This window comes from Crocuta crocuta, unplaced genomic scaffold (genome assembly GCF_008692635.1).
Source record: "Crocuta crocuta isolate KB4526 unplaced genomic scaffold, BGI_CrCroc_1.0 scaffold20, whole genome shotgun sequence".
In the NCBI taxonomy this organism is placed as follows: domain Eukaryota; kingdom Metazoa; phylum Chordata; class Mammalia; order Carnivora; family Hyaenidae; genus Crocuta; species Crocuta crocuta.
The window spans coordinates 5,318,109-5,334,339 of NW_027527932.1; the positions used below are offsets into that span (position 1 = coordinate 5,318,109).

General features: G+C 39.7%; 1 protein-coding gene and 1 long non-coding RNA gene across 4 annotated transcripts in view; one reads left to right on the top strand and one right to left on the bottom strand.

Annotated features, from left to right (window-relative positions):
* ASPH (aspartate beta-hydroxylase) overlaps nt 1-16,231 on the top strand; it is a 187,669-nt gene that overhangs the window by 92,929 nt on the left and 78,509 nt on the right. The gene's annotated exons all lie outside the window — the stretch shown is intronic.
* Nucleotides 13,650-16,231, bottom strand: part of LOC144221337 (uncharacterized) — a 22,345-nt gene continuing 19,763 nt past the window's right edge. The window contains exon 4 of the long non-coding RNA XR_013332038.1: nt 13,650-13,900. This is a non-coding gene — a long non-coding RNA (uncharacterized LOC144221337). The remainder of the gene's footprint in view (nt 13,901-16,231) is intronic.

Sequence of the window (16,231 nt, forward strand, 5' to 3'; positions counted from 1 at the left end):
TGTGGTTTTAGGTTTTATATTTAGGTTTGTGTTCCATTGAATTAACTTGTGTTTATGGTAAAGGTATAAGTGGCCGTTCATTTTCAAAATATGGTTATTTAATTATGTTGGCAGAATTTGCTAGAAATATGACTTATTTCCTCTCAATTTTCCTTATTGTTTTGTTGAAAATGTCCATATATGTACAGGTTTGTTTCAGGACTCTGTTCAGTCCCAGGGACCTGTTTTTCTCTACATGAAGGCCACACTGCCTCGATTACTATAACTTTTATAAGTTTTGCAATCATAGGATCTGTCAAAAAATACTGGAGGAATAAAGTCTTCAAACTTTGTTCTTCTTTTTCTCAGTTGTGTTTTGGTTACGGTGGAGGTCCTTTGTATTTCCATATGAATTTTAGAATTAGTCAGCTTCTACCAAATGAAATAGACTTTTCATGTTGAGATTTTGCTCTTACATAGAATCTATATATTTATTTGGGGAAAATTGATGTCTTTACTATGTTGAGTTTGCTAATCTGTTAACATGGTATGTGTCTCCATCCAAGGTCTTCTAGAATTTCTTTCTGCATTGTTTTGTAGTTTTCGTGTACAGATGTACAGTCTTTGTCAGATTTATCCCAAAAGTATATCATATTTTTGGGTGTGATAAGTGGTATTACTTTACAACTTCAATTTTCTGTTGTTTGTTACTAGTTTATGGAAACAAAATTGATTTTTCTATATGGATCTTATATCCTGGAGCCCGGCTAAACTGACTAAGATGTTCCAGTAGGTTTCTTGTAATTGATATAAGATTTTCTACAAAGATATTTATATCATCTCTTTATTTAAGACTGTTTTATTGCTTTGTTTCCAAACGGGATGCTTTTTCTTGCTTGATTCAATGGCTAGAATCTCCAGTAGAATGTTGAACAGAGTTAGGTTAGTAGATATCTTTATCTTATTCCTGATCTTGGGAGGAAAAAAAATTAGTCTTTTATCAAAAAGTTGATGGCAGCTGTAGATCGCTCATAGATGCTGTATATCAGATTGATAAAATTTCCATCTCTTTCTGCATGGTCAAGAGTTTTTATCAGGAATGAGTTTTGGATTCAGTCAAAGGCTGTTTCTGTGTCTGATGAAATGATCAGGTTTTTTTGTTTTTGTTGTATTAATGGAGGTTACATTGATTTTCTTTTTTTTTTTTTAATGTTTTATTTATTTCTGAGGGAGAGAGAGAGAGAGAGAAACAGCATGAGCAGGGAGGGTCAGAGAGAGAGGGAGGTACAGAATCCGAAACAGGCTCCAGGCTCTGAGCTAGCCATCAGCACAGAGCCCGACGCGGAGCTCAAACCCACAAACCATGAGATCATGACCTGAGCTGAAGTCAGACACTTAACTGACTGAGCCACCCAGGTGCCCCTGATTGATTTTCATATATTAAACCAACTATGTATATTCCTGAGATAAATCTTATGATGCATTATCCTTTAGATATGTTGTTGGGTTTAACTTGTGAAATTTTGTTTAGAAGCTTTTACATCTGTGCTCATGAGGAAAATCAGTACTTTTTTTTTAATTTTTCATGTATTGTCTTTGCCTGGTTTGGATATCATAATAATGCTGACCTCGTAGAATGAGTTGGACAGCAATTCTTCCTTTTCAAGAATTTATGTATTATATATTATTTCTTCCTTAAATGTTTGGTGGAATTTAGCAGTGAAAATGACTGGGCCTACAGTTTTCTCTGTGGGAAAATTTTTAACTACAAATTCAATTTCTTAGATTGATACAGGATATTCAAGTTATTTATTTCTCTTTGAGTAACTTTTAGTAGTTTGTGTCTTTCAAGAATTTGTATATTTTGTCTAATATGTTGAATTAATTGGCAAAACATTGTTTATAATATTCTCTTATTATCTTTTAATTATTGTAGACTCTGTAGCGATACCACCTGACTCATTCCTGATATTGGTTATTTATGTTTTTTCTCTCTCTTTTTTAATCAGTCTGGCTGTGGTTTAATCAGGTTATTTATCTTCTCTCAAAATCAGCTTTAGTTTTATTGACTTTCTTATTTTTCTGGTTTGTAAGCTATTGATATCCATTCTGATCTTTATTGTTTCATTTGTTCTATACTTTAGGTTTATTTTTTTTTAATTTTTTAAATGTTTTATTTATTTCTGAGAGAGAGAGAGAGACAGCGAGAGACAGCGTGAGCACGGGAGGGTCAGAGAGAGAGGGAGACACAGAATCCAAAGCAGGCTTCAGGCTCTGAGCTAGCTGTCAGCACAGAGCCTGACGCGGGACTCAAACCCACAAACCGTGAGATCGTGACCTGAGCTGAAGTCAGACAGTTAGCTGACTGAGCTACCCAGGCGCCCCATTCTATACTTTAGGTTTAATTTGCTCTCTGTCTTCTAGTTTCTGTAAGGTAGAAGCTTGGAAAAGGCTCTATGCACACTTGCAAAAATGTGTATTCACTGTTGCTGGAGGAGAGTATTCTAGAAATATCAGTTAGGTCAGATTGTTTCATGGTCTTATTCAAATCTATATCCTTGCTGACGTTCTGTCTACTTGTTCTGTTAGTTATTGAATGAACAGTATGAAAATCTCTGATGGACTTACAGATTTTTCTACTCTTTTTAGAGTTCTGTTTGGGGGTCATGGATTTTGAAGATTATTATATTCTTTTAATGAATTGACTCTTTTATCATTATGGAATAACCTTCTTTACCACTCATAATATTCTTTGAACTCAAGTCTACTTGGACATTAATATAGGCATCCACCTTTCTTTTGGTATTATTAAAATGGCATGCCATTTTCCTTCCATTGGCTTTTCACTTGTTTGTGTTTTTATATTTGAAGTGCATTTTTTATAGTCAGTACATAGTTGTGTTGTACTCTTTCATTCAATCTGGAGTTCTTTGGCTTTTAATTGGGATATTTATGTCTAATTTAATTTAAATTTAATGTATTGGTTTGATTATGTTAAATCTATTTCTTGCTGTATGTTTTCTATCTGTCACATCTATGTGTGCCATTTTTCTCCTTTCCCAACTTCTTTTGAAGTAATTGAATAATTTTTTATGATTCCACTTTATCTGTTTTGTTGGGTTATTACCTATAACTCTTTATTTCTTTAGTCATTGTTTTAGGGCTCATAGCAAATACCCTTAACTTGTCAGTCTGCCTTCAAGTGATACAGTACTCTTCACATATACTATAAGGAACTTTACAATATATGCCTTCACCTCTCCCTTCTAAATTTGTACTATTGTTGTCATACATTTCACCTTTACTCTAAAGCCTATGCTACGTTGTTATTGTTTTTGCTTAACCCATTATTTTATTTAAAACAATTATCTTTTAAAGAGATTTAAATAATAAAAAAGGAAACATAGTGTAACCCATGCAGTTACCATTTTCAGTCCTTTCTTTTTGCATGTACATGTACATTCCCATCTACTATCATTTTTTCTCTGCTTGAAGGATGTCATTTAACATATGTTGTAGTGTAGGCCAGCTGGTAATGAATTGTTTCAGTTTTTGTATCTCTCCAAAGCCTTTATTTCACCCTTGTGTTGAGGGATATTTTTGTTGGGTATAGAATTCTCAGTTGACTTTTTTTTCTGTTAGTAAAGTTGACCCGCGAACAATGCAGAGGTTAGGGAGCGCTGAGCCTCCTGCCCAGTCAAACTATACCATAACTTTTGAGTCCTTGAAAACTTTACTACTAATAGCCTGGTCAGAGCCTCACTAGTAACAAGAGTTGATTAGCACATCTGTTGTTGTATGTACCATATACTGTATTTGTACAATAAAATAAGCTTAAAAAAAAAATGTTGTTAAGAAAATCATAAGGGGGCTCCTGAGTGTCTCAGTCAGTTGAATGTCCAGCGTCAGCCCAGGTCACGATCTCATGGCCCTGGGTTCGAGCCCTGCATTGAGCTCTGTCCTGACAGCTCAGAGCCTGGAGCCTTCTTTGGATTTGGTGTTTCCCTCTCTCTCTGCCAGTCCCCTGCTCAATCTCTGTTTCTCTCTGTCTCTCAAAAACGTTAAAAAAATGTAAAAAAAAAAAATCATAAGAAAGACAATACATTTACAGCACTATATTCTATAAAAAAAAAAAAATAAGTGGACCCACACAGTTCAAACCTATGTTGTTAAAGGGTCAAATGTACATGTCAAAAGTACAGAAGTACAATTCTCTTTTCCCTTCTGTTTTTTCTAATAAGAAATTTGCTATTGTCCTTATTTTTTTGTTCCTTATATGTAGCATGTCTGTTCTCCCCTGTCTGCATTTAGAATTTTCTTTTTATCACTGATTTTGAAAAATTTGATTCCTCTCTCTCAGGAATCACTACCCTTCGTTGTCCAATGTAAAGTAACTTGCAAACCATTGTTTCACATATGATAAGGAGATTTTTAAAAACTTGATTTTGTTTTTAATATATGCATTCAAAGTTAGTATTTGAAGAGAAGATCCCCTTCTTCATTGCTGTTTCCACTACATCTGTATCAGAAAGACAGTGGCTTTATTTTTTATTATATTGAATCATAGGTTTATGATTCTGTCACGGATCCATATTCATGTTTGTCTGGAATGAAAAGTCAATCAGTTAAACATGTGTTTTCTGTTTGTTAAAATATTAGAAATAGTTTTAACTTTTAAATATTTAAATATGTATTTTAAAATAAATATTTTAATACGTGTTTAATTTTATAGTTCTGAATTATAAATCTGTCACTCTACTTTCCTGCCATTCCCCAATAAACTCCACTATTTCTCATTCCCTAGAGACCCAGATCTTTACAACTGGATTCCTTGCTGAAAGTTTGTAGCCATCTTAAGTTTACCCCCACTCCTACAAACCAAGATGCATAAATTCTCTAATATCAGGTTTTCATTTTCTTCACATCAGGAGGAATTTTCAAAGCACTCTTGGGATTTCTTTTATTACAATGATCGTATATTTAAAGGTTTCCACTTGGGTTTGGTGACCTCTCACATACTGTCAAAAAATATGAATCAGGTGTAACTTATGTCTCAAAAGGTATAATAATCATAGCCAGCCAATATTAATGCTGACAAACACTACGTAAACATATGTTGACATCTGATAATCAAAAAAATAAGGTAGCATTAGAAATTAAGCTTCCAAATACCCAAGTTATTCATTCATATATATGTACTAAAATTTAGCTATATATGAATAGAGTTACCTATAACTTTTTTTTTTTTTTGGTATAGATGCTTATTTCCTCCCCTTTGCAACACCCCTTCCTCCAAGATTCTTACTTGATGACACTTGGGAATGCCTATTTTGTTTCACGTTCCCTTGATGAGACTGATGTAGAGCCAGGCTTGGAAATTATTGCTTTATTTAACATTACTGGGAAATCAATATTTCATAGAAACATTATTATTTGAAATAAATACCTTTAAGAACCATTTAAACAAAAACTTAAAAATTTGGTGGATACCTTTCAAAATACTTATGCATCTCGACCTTCTGAAATTTTTGCTGCACTTAATTTAACTTCCCTTGGTGATTGGAGACTATGATGCCCATTTTAATAAACGTCAGCTACCGTGCAGTGATGCCTTTCGGCCTAGCGCTGTTTACCTCTACACGGTTTGGCCCATATTGAAGTGGGCTAATTTCTGTTGGTTTTCCTGTCCTTCTTACTTCAGTCTGTCAGCTTTTACTTTTTGCTACTTGTATATCTGATTCAAGGCACTCTTTCTAATGTATTACTCAAAGTGAGTTAAGGCTCAACCAGAAGAACAAGATTGCTGGAATTGTAGCTCAGATGAAATGTGGGGAAGGTGTGAGAGGAAGGTTGTCCTCTCGTGGAGCGGTGCACATGGAGATGAAATTCAGCTGTTGGTAAGCCTGTGGATTGCCTTGGCACTGAAGGTGTTTCTTTTACATATAGAAAACACATCACTTAGCATCTCTGAAATTTCTAATTTAACATATGGGGTCACATCTGTTAAAGGATTATTAGTCTAGAAAGGGAGTGATGTATAATTTATTAAAATAACTCTATGGGGAGGTAGCGGACTACATTTAATAAACTGGAATCTTGCTGGCTCTATTGAATACTCCCAGCGGAATCCCACGTTATTTCAATAGAAGGGGCAGATGAAAACAATTGGCCTTTATATAATGTTTACTATGTTGTATTACTTAGTGTCTCTCGGCTGAAAAATATTTATGTTAACTGTTTGGTTTCAGCTCTGACTATTGAACTCCTGCTGCTCTGTAGTTGATATTTACTTCTGAGGAGAACAAGAATCCATTATTCCTTAGCTGTAGGAGGCAGAGAAAGGGTGCACCATTCTTCTTCCCTCCAATCTGCAGTAAAGGCCGGCAGGGAAGAGAATCTCCTCAGAGTGGCCCAGATTGACCCCTTCTTCCAGGACTATAGACCTGCAAGAAAGACAGTATTAGAAGAAGCAGGCTCAGAGGGGGGTCCTTTTGGGATCAAACACATTAACATTAACGTTCCTCTCTCACGGTGAGAATGCAATGACTCCTACGTACCAGAAGCATTTCCATGGCTGTCTGCTGATTGGGTTTCTCAACAGCAAATAACATGACTCTCTCTTGATTTGAAAGCAGATTTATTTTGGACTTCACTGTGAAGCAAAGCAATAGAATACAATCAGGGTGGAAAAGTTTTCCCTTCTTCCTTTCTAGGTTCTTTGTGTGGTCTAATAATTAAATGGGCATAGGAGAGACTAGCAGGAGAAAAAAGTTTAATAACATGTGGACCTTCTGTATACATGGGTTACACCCTGGAGAACTGAGTAACTCTTCAAAATGACTGAAGCCATCACTTTCAATGCCGACTTCAGCTAAACGTGAAAGGTGGTGGGGCTGGGAAGTTGGTCATGGGAGCTTAGGAGGAAAACCCAATAAACAAGTGTCAGGTTGTTATGCAGACTAAAGTTCGGGCCTTCTCTATTGGTAAGAGTTTCCACACATTGAGTCATCCCTTCTTCCTGGGAGGGAAAGATACCGTTAAAGACGGAGAGGGAGACACCCTTCAAAATGGCGATCTCCCTTAAAATGTGAATGTCTCTTACAAAACGGTAACTTCTACTCAATTTTTGGAGCTTCTCTTATGCCTACAATGTCTTAAAAATAACCAGTTTAAAATAAACAACATGCCAAAGAGGCATATCTGGGGGTGGCCAAATTTGCGCCCCTAAAATACCTTGCACGATTCACACTTTTAAGCGAAAGAGAAAGAACTGGATGCTCCTGCCCCCTCCCCTGCCTGTACTGCGGGGGAACGCTGGTAGATGGCGTAAACGCCAGCTTGCTTTCCTTATACTCAGCAGGAAGAATCCCATCAAAAATCTTAGTGCTGGACTCTTCACATCTTGAATGTTTTACTATATTGTTTCCTTCTTTTTCATCGTTTGCCTTAATTTATAGATTTACCTCAATGCCAGACAAATTTAGAGATTTTTTTTATACTGAAATCTAGCATTGATTTTAAAAAGAAAAGCAAAATGAGGCACTTGGGTGCTCAGTGGGGTAAGCATCTAACTGTTGATTTCAGCTCAGGTCATGATCCCATGGTTTCTGGGATCGAGCCCTGTGTCAGGCTCCATTCTGTGAGTACAGAGCCTGCTTGGGATTCCCTCTCTCCCTCAGTCTCTGTCCCTTCCCCGCTGTCTTTCTCATAAAATAAATAAACTTAAAAGAAAAGAAAGCAAAATTAACTTCCAATTCTAATACAGGAAGGTTAAAATATGTAATGAGGTCTCTTAGGTGAACTGTTAATTAACATGAATAATATTGCAGTAAAGTAGTACGTGAGAATTTTAGCTTCAGGCTGCTTTTCACAGAGAGAGCATGTGTTCTTCAGTGTCTTATTTTGGTCTTACTCTTCCTTCCCTTAAAACAGTTTTGCTTTTTAGATTATTTCTCATCATATCCCACCTTAGGACACCTATTACAAAAAGCAGTCTTTTATATTTTATGTGATTCTGCCTGGAGACACCTAGCAGGGTCTGGGAAACAAGGGAAGTATAGAGTGTCCCCAGAGATCCTTAGTCCTTTGTTGACTCAGAAGACACAAACTGGATACAGATGTATTGTGGCAAAGTTATTAGTTATTTTTTTCTCAGAATAAGAGTTATTACCAGAGGTAAATTTTATCCAAGTGACCCATCCATATGGCAGGGCAAACATCTAATGACCAATTATTTGCTCTTCTCATTATTGCCCTGGGAATTGCATTCCATCCTATGACGTCTCAGACTCCTACCCTCTTCTTCTTAGTTCAGGATGACATCTATATCTCATTTTGCCTCACTGTCTTTGGAATTTCCATATCTGTGTAGATTCCTTGTACATATGAAATTAAATTCGATTTTCTCCTGTTAGTCCGTTTCATGCCAATTTGATTCTTAGTCCAACGAGAAAGACTTTGAAGGGAATGGGAATTCTTCCTATGTGACAACAACATGATGCTTATACTAATATTTAATTCCACTCTGTCATCACTCTCAAATCCCCTAGAAGCACCCTAGTTTCTTAACTTTGGGGCCAGATGTTAGACATACAGCAAAATGGTGAAAAGCATAGACATTGCAGTCAGGATAACCCCAAGATCCAACCTTGGCTTCTGCTGTTTACAGTTTGCACAGCCTGGGTGAGTCACATATGTCTAGCAGAGTAAAGTACTCAGTAAATGTCAACTCTTATTACCAGCAAACAATTTGATAAGGTATTAAGCAGTGACTCAGAACATAAAAGCAAGTTGCTTTGTGAACTTATATTCTGCTAAAATTAGCTGAATATTGCAGTCTAAGAACTTACCGGTTAGTTGTGTTGGGGAGGAAGAATTTCCTTTGCCCTTCAAGGTCCCTCTGGCCAGAATAAGTATCAAATTTGGCATGAGGCAGATTAGCAGGAGAAAATCAAATCTAGTTTTGTACCAATGGGGAATCCATACAGACATGGAAATTGCAGACAGTGAGTAGGTCATCTTGAACTAAGGGGTAGGGAAGAAAGAGGTAGGGATCTGGGACTTCCAAGGAAAGGGATGCAGTTCAGGAGAAGATGAGAGTAAATGTTTGGTAAGCAAATATTTGCCATTTGAAACAGTGAGCGATACAGAACTTTGATCAAACAGGCCTTGCTAGCTTCCTCCCGGCCTACCTGTCTACTTCATATCATGACGTAGTTATCTATGGAGGTAGCTCTTTCCCTGGAGTGAGTCCTCTCACCAGTTTCTTTACAGCAGCCTTCAGGGAGGTAAAGAGCTTTTCCTGAATCTGCTGGGTTTTGATGGCTTTTAACTCCAAAAAATCTTCATGCCAAATTGGCCCGTCTTGGGGCAGCCTGTCCTTCGCCCCTGCAGTTGTGTCTAGTGTTCTACCATTTGTGTGATAAATTGCTGAATATACTGAAAAATAAGGATGGAATGAGACATGGGAATTAAGTGTCAGTGTCCTCTATCATTTTTCAGGGAGGATTGGCTGGCATATACCTTGTTTCTTCCTCTTATCTTTTCCTTCTGTCCCCTCCACTGTTGGCCATTGATTCTTTTTGGATTAGACCTTTTTAAAAAAAAAAAACAAAAAAACAACAAGGTACTCTCAGCTCATTCTCTTCTTGATTGTTTATGATATGCTGATTTTTTTTTTTAAATAGCTGATATGCCTAAGTTACAGCTGACATTGTCCTACCCCCTTCCAGAATGTCTTGATTCATTCATGCTTACATATGTCTGGAAACCTTTGTCAAGGACCTTCTCTGTAGGACAGGCCATGTGCTAAATGCTGGAAATAAGTTGCAAGTAAGACACGGTTCTTTTCTCACTCAAATTAACAATCCAGCCAGAGTTGGGGAGTCTTGGTGGGAAGAGAGAGAGGGTGAGGGTGCACAAGCTAAATATACAGCCACCTTAAACACAGCCTGAAAAGTTTACTGTTTCTAGAAACAAAATGTTATATGAGCACAGAAGAGAAGGGTTTTTGTTTTTGTTTTTGTTTTTGCATGATGAAGTCTTAGATGACTAAATAGAGGGAATGGCTAGTTTTGAAAGTTGAACTGCAGAGTATTGTTGGGTAGGAATAGAGCGAAGCATTTTCCAGACAAACAAAACACGATGGGAAGAGTCACAGAGGTGTCAAGGTTCATGCCATATTTGAGAGGCTACCTAAAGGAAACATGAAGCGCTTTGCGAGTACAGAACAGGAGAGGAAAACAGAGATGGGGAACAGTTTGTGAAAGGCAGTAAACCTGGCTAAGGAAGCACAGCTGTGAAAGAGCTCAAGATGGACATGATTTCCCTTGAATAAATGAAGCATTTGGGGCGTTTTGACTTAGTGGGAGAAATTCTCATTCTTTTTCTCTCTCTGCCTCAGAGTGTAGTTGGTTGAAGGTCCTTAATTAGCATATACAATTGTATCAAGAGCAAAATGGCGGCCCAGGACAGGAGCAGATACCATGGCCTTCAGCGTGGCATCCCTTGGCATCTGGAATTCCTTGTCTGGGGTGGGGTTGTGCCCTTTGTGTCTTGCATATTTTCAAAAGCCCAATTCTTGCTGTACCACTGCCACTTTATAGTTGGGGCATACAGCCTCTCTCAACAAAACTTATACTCCCTAATCATGCACTTTGGTCTCTGCTCTTAGAGTAGACTCTGCATCACTAAGGGCAGATCCTCAAATGTGAGGAGAGAGCAAGTTAGTGCCCAAAGTCCCTGAACAATACCTCTGCCTTCAGCTTCCTGTAATAAGAGCATTCACACAGATGGTAGGTACCAAACACTATCATCCAAACAGAAGGAGATGGTTGGTCTTTCACTTCCAAGGAAAGTAAGTAATGATGAAGGTACAAGTCCCCAGTTGTAAGTGAATTACAAAACAGATACTTCTTCATCTGCCCAGAATAATGCTACCACTACCTGGGTATACTTGCATTCTGAGTTTCCCCAGGAAGCTTTCCCTTCTGCCTCCCAAATAGATTAGCACCACTCCTGATCCATCCTTAAACTCATTCCTCTAAAGGTTAATTATCCATTTACATCTTTCTTCTCAATACGACCCTAGCCTCCTTGAGGAAGATTCTGTTCAATTCCCAGCATCTAGCACAGTCCTTGGAACACATGGCATTTTAGCAAATAGTTGAAAGAATGACCCAGTCAGTGAAGAAGGTTGGTCTCCACCCACAGGCCTTGGGCTGTCTCCATTGTGTTCAAACACTGAAGAACAGCAACCTTTTGATGTAGTTCAAGAGTAGTCAAAAAATTATTAATTTTTTTTAAAGAGTAGAATGTTCGGAGGGTAGAGTGAACGGTAAGAGAGAGAGGTGGGCAATCAGGATTTAAAAAGGTAGCTAGGATATTAAATAAGAATATATAGATGTCATCAAGGGCCTCATTAGGTCTGGAGGAACAATTTTCCTTTTTTTTTTTTTTGTACAGGAAGAAGCCTCTAAGTTGTGGTTGAGTTTGAATTACTTCCCAATAGATTCATGGCAAGGAGGGGGCTCATAATCAGATTCAATTTTATTTTTATTTTTACAAGAGTTATATTTTCATGCCCAAATGGTTTTCATACTGTCGTACCTATGATAAGAATCCTTGAGAATTGCGTAGCTTGTCTCTTCCTTATAACGTTTTTGTGAAGGCTGTACTGAAACGTAATTTGCATGTGGTTAAGTCCAAACTGCATATATCCAAGTGTGCAGGGATCTGAGTTTTGACATAGGCGTAGACATCTAGATACAGCCCATCCACCGTAGTTAAGGTATACAATACCGTAGCCCCAGAATTCTCTTGTACCCTAAGCAGTCAGCCTCGTTCCCCATTCCCAGCCTCTGGAATCACTTACCTGTTTTCTTTCCTTGTAGTTTTCCCTTTTCCAAAGTGCCATATAAAGGGAATCATCCAGTCAGTGGCCATTTGAATTTGGCCTCTTTTACTTAACATAATATATTTGAGGTACATTATGCATATTATGGTCCATTGTATCACTACGTCACAAATCAGCCATTCCCCAGTTGATGGACATTTGTTTTTTTTTTTTTACTCTTTGGCTGTTACTAACTATGCTGTGGTGAATATACACAGACAAGACTTTGTGTGGGCGTATGTTTTCATTTCTCTTGGCTAGGTAACCAGGACCGGGAGTGCTAAGGTGACATTCCAAGGAATTTCACTTTTATTTCGTATATTCAGGGTTCTGTGAGTGTATTTAAACAGTGAGAGACATGGACGCAAAGATCTTTGGGACAGTGTAGATAGAGCATGGGGACAGACTGGAAGCAGGGAGACTGGTTAGGAAATTGTTGCTTTCCTGTCTACCATGTGGCAGATGTTGCCATTTCCATCACTCTTTTCTAACAGAGTGGGTTTAAAACATAAAATAATACAGAGATTGTGTCTGTTTCTCTTGGTGGTCAAATTCTACCCATGCACCGTAATATAAAAACATCTTCATTTGTGGACCAAGTAGAAATGAAAATGGAATCAACATTAATTTTTATGTAATCTAAGTATGTATTGCTAGGGTCTTTTTTCATAGTCTTCATTCTTTTATTTTTCTTCTTATTTCTTCTTAACATTTCAACCATGGCGTGTCAGGGGAACTAAGAATTTGAAATGCAACTGAAATGCACTTTTTCCCTTCTTAGTGGTTTTGGAAGATGGTGGTGACTATTTTTATATAAAGTTTAATATAGCATAAATAGCTTCCTTCTAAACCATTTGTTTTTAAATCCATGTTCAACAAAATTAACAATTCCTACCAGTACCTTCTAGGTCTACTCTGAAAGATTAGTAACATGATTTCAGTCAACTGAAAATTAAAAGCATGGGATTTCCGGGGTGCCTGAGTGGCTCAGTAGGTTAAGCGTCTGACTTTGGCTCAAGTCATGATCTCACGGTCCGTGAGTTCGAGCCCCACGTTGGACTCTGTGCTGACCCCTTGGAGCCTGCAGCTCGCTTCAGATTCTGTGTCTCCCTCCCTCTCTCTGCCCTTGCCCTGCTCATGCTCTGTCTCTCTCTGTCTCAAAAATAAATAAACATTGGGGCACCTGGATGGCTCAGTCGGTTCAGCGTCTGACTTCGGCTCAGGTCATGATCTCATGGTTCGTGGGTTCGAGCCCCACGTTGGGCTCTGCTGACAGCTGGCTCAGAGCCTGGAGCCTGCTTCAGATTCTGTACCTCCTTCTCTCTCTGACCCTCCCCTGCTCATGCTGTATCTCTCCCTCTTTCTCTCAGAAATAAATAAAACATTTTTAAAAAGTTTTTTAATAAATAAGCATTAAAAAAATTTTTTTAAAGCACAGGATTTCCAAGTTCAAAGAGACCTGAACACAACCAGTCCAAGTAACTCATGATGAGAACATTGAGGCCGAAAGCACCCGACAGCCTGGCTCCTCGCTGACCATGAGCCCTCATTGTCGTTTCTGTGGCTTGGCCATGTGCCTCCCCATAGCAAGAAGGACAAGATCTGTCTGTGTTTTTTAGAATCGGGAAAATTGCCTTAGGCTTCTTATACATTTAAAAATAAAAGTAGCCACGGTAGGACAGGACTTGAATTTCATAGAGAAGCAAAATCAGTACTATTACATTTGAAGATGTATGAGAAGAAATATGTTAAGAGTTTTAATATTTTGTCTGTTTTTTGTGATGGCGTTGAAATATTTTGTCATTAAGATACAACATAGCTGTTTCACAAGCATATTATTTTACTGTTGACTCTGTTGGATGTCCTGAGCTGCCAGTAGTTTATTTTTCTTCTTCTGGATAAGTCTCGTGTTAACTTTGTAAAACGGGAGTCAGATTTGCGAGAACCAGAGATGTCGGCAGTAACACCCTCTAGGCAGGTACACGCTGGGCTTTCCTGGTCCCACTGGCATTCTGCCAACGGACACTTCTGCAAAACCAAAATGAGCAATTGAGAGACATAAGTCAGTGCTGCGACGACAAGGCAGTAACTCACCACTGTGAATTCACATCTCAGTCATACGTCAGTTTGTTTTCCATATCCTTAGCATATATGCTAACGTATAGGGACAAGCAGTTGGAAACGCCCTTTATCCCCTATTTTGTCAGGCTCTGCTCTAGCCATTTGTATATTTTAACAATAGGGTCCCGAGGGTTCAGGGAGGGGGAAGATCGAATAAACACATCAAAGAGCACAACAAATTTTTTTTTAATGCACAAGGAATGAAGTAAAGGAAAGATCATCAGAGTGTCCGCTTTTTTGCTGATGAAGACTGAATTGAAGGGTGGGCGGGAAAAGTAAGAATAATGAGTTTATTGCTAATAATGAGATGCACCTGCCCACTTCAGGCAGCCCAGAACACCCCCTGTGGGGGTTTCCCTGTAAGACTGTGGTCAGCTCAGATGTGTTCTTGGGAGGAAGAGGGGGGTGGGAATGAGTCACGCAGGCTTATCATGTCCCCCAGCCAATGAGGGGAAAAGTCACACCACGTCCCCTGTGGGGAGAGGTTAGAGGCTACGAGGCTTTAGGAAATGTCCTTCCCTTTGCAAACCATTTGGGTGGAAACCACCTTTCCCGCGTGGATGAGGGAGGGGAGGCGTGAAGGGACTAACCCTTTTGGACCCTCAGTGACATGCCTGTGAAGTTAAGTTCCCTATGTCTAGGAGGTCAGGAGGATCGAAGGAGATACATGTAAAGCACCCAGCATGGAGACTGGCCCAGAATGAATACAAAAAAAAAAAAAAAAAGTGGTGATTCCATTCAGTCTTTGCACAAATCCGCGGGTTCCTTCTTTGCCCTGTCGTATTAGCCCTCTCTAACCAGTTCTGTGGTTTGGACAAGCGGCTGGATATGGTGCCATCCTCTGAAAGAGGGCAGACGTGAGAAAGACTAGGTTAGTGAGCAAGAGTGCAGTCGAGTTCTTATGTACCGAGCTTGAGGCGCCTGTGTCGTAATTCATAGGCACATGGATTTATGATTTTTGTAATGCAAAAGAGGAGCGCCTTGATGGCTTAGTGCATTGAGCATCCAGCTCTTGATTTCAGCGCAGGTCGCGATCTTGCAGTTCATGAGATTGAGCCCCAGGTCGGGCTCTGCACCGGCAGGAGCTTCCTGGGGATTCTCTCTCTCCCTCTCTCTCTGCCCCTCCCCTGCTCATGCTCTCTCTCTCTCTCAACATAAATAAATAAACATGAAAAAAATTCCAATAAAAGAAAATTAATTTGTAGTTCTATTTGGAGATTGAACTGTTAAAGGAAGCCCAGTACAGGGCTGAAGACTGACCCTGCAGAGCACAGGGGCCAGAGGGGGCAGGAGCCACAGAGGAGCTGGGGGAGCGGTGCAGAGTCCGGAGGAGAACGGGGACAGCTAGGAAAGCGGACAGCGCAGAACGAAGTCAAGGACAGGGATCGACTCAGGAAGGAGAGAAGAGCCAGCTGGCCCAGATACTGGAGAGGCCTCAGCCAGGATAGGGAGAAGGAGGAACGGATGGGTTTGCAGACAAGGCCATAGGCAGTATTAGCTGTCCAACGTGGAGCACTTAATGTATGCCAGGCACTGCGCTGTGTGCTCAAGTGCAACATCAGCTTCTCAAATACGCGACCCCCATTTTACAGATTAGGGAAGGAAGAGCCAGAAAAGCTTTGCTCTTAGGTCACAGAGCATGGGAAGTCACAGAGTTGGGATCAGACCCCTGACATCTGACTCTTAACCACTGAGCTCCCCTTCCTTCCAGAAGACTTGCTTTTGCCCTGTGTTGGGTGAGGATGCCCGAGCACTGAGTTGAGGAGCCAGGAGTGAGGGGTGAGTAAGAAAGGACCGCAGGTAGACGAGGGTACCCTGAGGTTTGTCTTGGCTGGTGTTGGTTCGCTTTAAGGTGGTAAAGACTTCAGCATTATTAAATGACAGGAGATGCTTGGAATAGAGCCAGGGAGTGAGGAGACAGCTAGGACACGCAGAAGGCAGAGGACAGGTGTGTGTGCGGAGGGGAGGGATCTTATAAAGAAGAGCTCCTCCTCTGTGACCGGAGAGAGCGGAAGCAATGGATATGTAGGTCAGTGTCAGAACATTAAAGAAGTTCTCTTCTGATTGTTCTCATTCTGTGTCTCTCTCCACCTTCTCCCCCTGTCCCACTACCAACCCCCTTCTCCATCTGGAACGTCCCACTTGCCCTTCAAGGCCCCGTCCCGTCACTCTCCTGGGTGCATAGGATGGACCTTGTGGCCTCCATCCACCCCACAGACACGGTTAGGTGTGCACCAG